This window comes from Emydura macquarii, unplaced genomic scaffold (assembly GCF_026122565.2).
Source record: "Emydura macquarii macquarii isolate MOO-44397 ecotype Brisbane River unplaced genomic scaffold, CSIRO-AGI_Emac_v2 contig_499, whole genome shotgun sequence".
NCBI classification, from domain to species: Eukaryota; Metazoa; Chordata; order Testudines; family Chelidae; genus Emydura; species Emydura macquarii.
Genome location: NW_027130636.1, coordinates 12,493,032 through 12,499,031, shown reverse-complemented (window position 1 = coordinate 12,499,031; position 6,000 = coordinate 12,493,032). Strand labels below are relative to the sequence as shown.

Genomic DNA, 6,000 nt, shown 5'->3' with positions numbered 1-6,000 from the left:
AACCAGAAGGAACAGGGCGCTAGGAGCAGGGAAAGGCGCATAAGAACATTTGCTTACACAAGCCAGCTCTGTGCAGCTAGATGCTTTGGAGCCGGCTAATTGTTGTGATGGTTTACAAAACACCCATGTTCTAACCAAACAAGGAAGCGAACTCCGGAGGGTTCTTAATGCCCCACAAGGTAGCAGGGATGGTTTGGCCAGTTCCCAGTCGTAGTGCTGGCTTTGAAGGCCAGGGGCTTTTGTGGACTCGCTTGGGGAAAGGTGTCCCATGCCTACGGGGTGAGGCGGGAAGCGCAGTGAAAGACAAGAGCCGAGAAGGAGGGGCAGGGCGATCACAGGAAGCCGGCTCTGAGGCGCTGCAGGATCCAGGCTGACAGGTCAGAGCCATTCCCAGGGAGGCTGCTCGCTGGTGGGAAGCTCTGTCAGTCCCCCAGCCTCCTGCCTGCTGCCATTCCCGGGCTGACGCTAGGACCCTGGGGGAGCGTCTGTGCCTGAGCAGCAGCAGCTCTCTCCGCTCCGGGCTGGCGACTCGAGGCGAGGTGAGCCTGGCTGCTGGGCGTGGGGCTTGGCTGACCCGGCAGCGGGCAGCAGGCAGCGCGCGCACGTGCGGCACCCCGCTCCCGGGGAGTCCCGGGCTCCTGCGCCCGGCGGGGGGTGGCGGCGCGCAGCAGCCGGGGACAGGGAGGGCGCGCTCCGGTGCCAAGCGAAGTTGGCTCGTGTGGACAGAGCCGCGCGCTGAGGTCATCGGTGGCCGGCTGCCCCGTAAGTAACCCCGGTGAGCACCAGGGCTGGGGGCTGCCCGGCTCTCACTGAAATCTGTTGCTGCATTAGAGAGCCCCTCCTCCCCCCGCCCCTCTGCTGGAAATGTGCTTCACCCCTTCCCTTGTATGTACGGACTCCCCACCACCACCCTCAGCTATGTGGAGCCGGGGCCAATTGCATCCCTGGTGTATTTCTACTGAAGTCAGCTGAGACACGCCAGGGTGGATCTAACTCTTCTCCCGGCCCCCCCAGGTGAAGAGGAGGGGACTGGGGATGAAGGAAAGGGCCAGTGATTAAAGGGGTCCTTCCTCGGGGCGCGCAGGCATGACAGCCAGTGGAAGCCCGGTGAGGTTTTGCAAGGTTGTTCCCCTGCACCTCCCCAGCTCTCACTGTTCCTGGCAGGCTGCCTTGGGGCAAAAGCTGCATCTTCTGGCGTCTTGCCTTTCCCCCTTTCCTTCCAGTATATGGGTTGGGGAAATGGGGGGAGGGGGAATAGCCCTTTCTCTCGGCAGGTTTTTAGGTAGTTCTGAGGGGGAAGGAAAGCTCAACAATATTAGTATGAAGCAAAATGAACTCTGCTTTCTAAGTGAAGGAAACCTTGCCCTTTTAATGCCTAACATTTCAATCAGAGGTCAATAATAATGTTTCCAAAGGAAATCACCATACAACGAGTACACATCTACTTGGCTTTTCCCAATGTTCCTGCTAGGATGCAGTTGTCAGTGTGATTCTTAACTTTCCAGAAAGAGGATTCCTAAAGGAACACTTTTCCATGCAGCTCACTCAGGTTCCTTACTGCAGGAACTACAGGGATTGTAAATTCCCTCTGGGAAAGGATGGATGAAGGTAATCACAAGAGATTTGAGGGGAGGAGGGGGAAATGAATTAATTTTCCTGGAACATCCTGTGCCATTATTGGAAACAGAAACTGTGGTTTCTACTCTGCTACACTATTGACATCAAGAGGCATAACTAGAAAAGGGTATGAAACAACTCTGGATCCTAGGATTGGGGTTTAATTAATGTAACTGGCCATAAAGAAATTGTGCTCTAGCTTACTCCAATATAAGTAATATTTGGATAGGTTCAAATCAATTGTACATTAAGAATTTGTGGCAGTATGTTGCATCTTAAGCTGTATGATCCAAGGGGAGTCTACTACCTATACAATATGTTATGCTAGTCATCTAGTACTAGTACATTGCCAAATATCTAGATAAAATGTATGTATTTTTGTCCTTTATTTCTAAGACACAGCTCTGATTTCTGTTCAGAGCAATATGACCTAATGGACAGAACATTGGACTGGGACTTAGGAGACCTGGGGTCTACACCAACTCTGCCACTAGTCTTCTGGGAGACCTTGGGCAAATCATTCCAGTTCTCTGAGACTCAGTTTTCCCATCTATAAAATAAGAATATTATGATGACCTCCTTTGTAAAGTGCTTTGAGATCTACTGATAAAAATGCTATACAAGAGCTTGGTATTATTATTAATAGCTTACATTTTTCTTTATACACTTTGTTAGTTAAGGAAATATTTTATTTTCTGTTTTATGAATGGAAATAAATAAGCAAGGTACCTCATGCCAAAATAGGTTTATCATGGATTGCATTGAGCACAGCTCTGGGAATAGTATGAGGCTAGGTCTACACTATAAATTACACTGGTATAACTATATCACTCAGGGGTGTGAAAAATCCATATCCCTGAGTGATGCAGTTATACTGACCTAACCCCTGGTATAGACATCATTGTGTCAACGGTGGTGCTTCTCTCATTGACGTAGCTGACGCCTCTTGTGAAGGTGGGTGGATTAATAATGCTGATGGGAGAAGCTCTCGTCTCAGTAAAATAGCATCTTCACGTAAGCGCTACAGCGGTGCTGCTACCCTGGTGCAGTGTTTTAAGTGTAGACTTAGTTGCTGCAGAGTAAGCACCTAAAACAGATATTGTAGGTCCCACACATACTATAGCTGCATGAATAATTTTTCAGCAGTGGACTATTAGATTCCTTCCTTCCCACTAGGAAAAAAATCTAGAGATTTAATATTCAGAAAACTTACCAGTCATGTTTTACGTTAAATCAAAATTTGGGGCTAAAACTTTTGACAGTGCCGATTAACTTGATTCTTAATTGTACTCTTTCAGTAGCTGATTTACCCCCTTCTGTTGTTACATTCCACAGTGTATGTAACAGTGTCTACTCTGTATGCAAAGCAGCCATGAGGGTCACTAATTCTATGTCTTGATGCTAATCAAGGCTGAAAATGGTAGGACCAAACCACTAAAGTGACATGTAAGCTGTCAGTAAGTAATCACAGAATTGCCTAAGGAAATACTGAACTAAGTTATTTAAATGATGCTAATGAGGAAGTTGTGTACCACTGTTTCATAATATCACAGGTGACCTGTTTACAGTGACAGTAGTTAAAGCCAGTGGTCAGTAATAACTGCTATATATAGTAATATGTGTCTGCTTAATATTAATCAAAGCACATGTCAAAATAGCGCGCTTTCTCTCCCTCCCTGTCTCTTTCTCTCTCCCTCCCTTGCTTCTCTATAGATCAGTAAGAAGGAATCTAAAAGTACCAAAGGTGCATGTTGTGGTTCTGATGTTTTTGTTAATTTGTTTAAACTCATTTTACAGTGCTCTTGTCCACCACCCTTCCATCTTGAAGCACTCATTAAAACAGTTAATGAAAACATCATAAAAATTGAATACAATATTTTTAAAAATCAAAATGGCATTATTGAAAAGATGTGAAGAATTTTATACACAGTGACAAATAGAGATCAGACAAAAATGTCACTGTAAAAACAAAGGGCTCATCCTCCCCTTCCCTTTGTGGATTATTCTCCATCCCCAGATTCAGGCTCGTACACCATTGTGTAGACTTCTGAGATCCATGGAGAGATCTTGGAAGATCTGCCAAAGGCAAGGAGGATCATTTGAAGTCCCCTGTCTCAGCACAGCTGCCTATGGCCTATGGATGGCATTGCTGACCCTGAATCTGCTCTCTGGAAGGATTTCAATGGTGCAAAGGAGTAAGTCCCACATCATTTAACAACATATCTTCCTTTCTGCTTCTCTGTAGGCAAGGATCCATAGATTTCATTGCAAGCGCTGGTTATCAGTAATGTCAGAAATCCTAAAGCATGATTTCTTTGTAGAAAGGACAACGAGAGTTCTGTGGCACTTTAAAGACTAACAAATTTAATATTTGCAGACATAAGCTTTCGAGAGACTTCAGCTCTCTTCTTCAGATGCAGTAATACAGACTAACACGGATACCCCTCTGGAACTATTTGTAGAAAGGGTTTCTCATCGCTTCTGTCAGTGGTAACATTAAAAAAACCAACCCCTTTTTTCCCCTCCCCCCAAAAAGGGATTGTTTCATCATTATTTATCATTCAGTATGAGCATGGATGAGAGTCATATACCTTCTTCAAAATGTAGGGAGTTTTTCTTGAATAATGCCTTACTGAAGGCTAATATATATTGTACCATTGGCACAAAGGTGTTACTGCTTTTGGGTTTCAGCTTCAAATAGGAAGTGCCACTGAAAAATCTGCAGGTCAATGATATGCATGCATCTGTATATGTGATGGACAAATTCATGTCATCAGGTCCTTGCATAATTCTGAAAAGACTTTGGCTATGTCCACACTACCACTTATGTCGCTATAGCTTATATTGCTCAAGGGTGTGAATAAGCCACCCCATCCGTGCGACATAAGTTACACCAACCGAAGCATTGGTGTGTTCAGAGCTGTGTTGGAGGGAGAGCTTCTGCACCACTGTAAGCTCTCTAATATAGCCATAGCCTTTGGAAGCCAGGGCCTTTCAGAGCATAATTTTCAAAAATGCTTTTTGCATTAGTCTGACTCTGCTCAATGGCCCTCATCCTGCACCATTAAAGAAAATGGGAGCATTGCCATGGACTTCAATGAATGTAGGATCAAGTTCAATGGGAGCAGGGTTAGGCCACATTTAAAGCGTTCTTGATGTGGGTTAACATATAATATACACATAGTGTTTAGCATATTTTGATCAAACTTTCCCAAGGATTGTTTGCTGAAAGAGGTCTTCCATATACTATGCAGTAGTTAAGCAAACCGGCAGGAATCAGGATTTACTCAAGGAGTTTAGTTATTTTACAATGTTTCCACTTGAGGTGTTTTGTTATTGTATAAGACACAACATTAATAAAAGAACAGTGCTGTCTCACCCTGTTGTTTTCTAGCTCTGTTTACAACATCAGGATCCAATTCTTCACTTTGGCTTAAATCGCTTTCAAAAGGCAAGTGAAGAGTTCTGTGTAACAAGGATAGAATGTTTCTTTCAGATCACTAGTTCTGGACCAATATTTGAGAAAATTTACTGGTTCTAAAAGCATTTGTACTGATTCATCAAGTTGTTTCAAACTTCAGCAGGTTGTGTAAAATCCAACCTTAAAAATCATGTGATTCTGATTACTGTGTTACTTCTTCTCTCACTTCAGTGCTGATGTGTACTTAGACAATACTTGTTAACTGGTAATGGTAGAAATTAATGTTTTAAACCATTGCCAGGGCCCAAGGATAACTTTCTTTGGGCCCAGTACAAACTTGTCCCACACACGTACCACAATCCCTCATCCCATACATACAATCTCATGAGCCATGAACATTTTTTTCCTCATGGTAACGGGGTTGCAGCCTGGGCTGGGCCCCCGATGTCCTCTAGGCCCTGGTAAAGTGTACCCTTTTACCCCCCATGTGTGGGCTTTGACCATTGCAATGTAGGGAATTTCAGCTATCCATTGTAATAATGCATTTGTTTCTAGCTCTGAATGTACATAAGTTATCAGCCATTAAAAGGACAGTCATACATCTGTCTCTCAGGTCTTTTTGGAACTTGTTCAGCATCAGATAAAGCAAGTCCCCGATATAAGACCGATGTAAATTTTTAGTCTTCTGTGATTAGCTTTCACATGTGATATCTTGATGCCTGTTGAAGATACTGAAGCTGGTGAGAAAAGCTTAGTAAGTAAATACCCTTTTTGTAGTTCAGATTCCAAAAGAGAAAATCTCACTGAATGGGGACAGGATTTTACCCCCCAAAATCCCCATCTTGCAGACTGGTTTTTCATAATATGTATGGGTTTATAGGGTAGCCATTATACATTGGACAGTTTGTCTGATCTATTACAGTGTGTAAACCATTGTGAGACTATGAAACTCATGACCTCTT

At 44.0% G+C, this 6,000-nt stretch overlaps 1 protein-coding gene across 1 annotated transcript in view; it reads left to right on the top strand.

Annotated features, from left to right (window-relative positions):
* The first annotated feature begins 275 nt into the window (after positions 1-275).
* The window catches only part of SPSB4 (splA/ryanodine receptor domain and SOCS box containing 4), a 276,718-nt gene continuing 270,993 nt past the window's right edge, over positions 276-6,000 (top strand). Inside the window, exon 1 of the mRNA XM_067538952.1 lies at positions 276-377. The gene's annotated coding sequence lies outside the window, so the exon portion shown is untranslated. The remainder of the gene's footprint in view (positions 378-6,000) is intronic.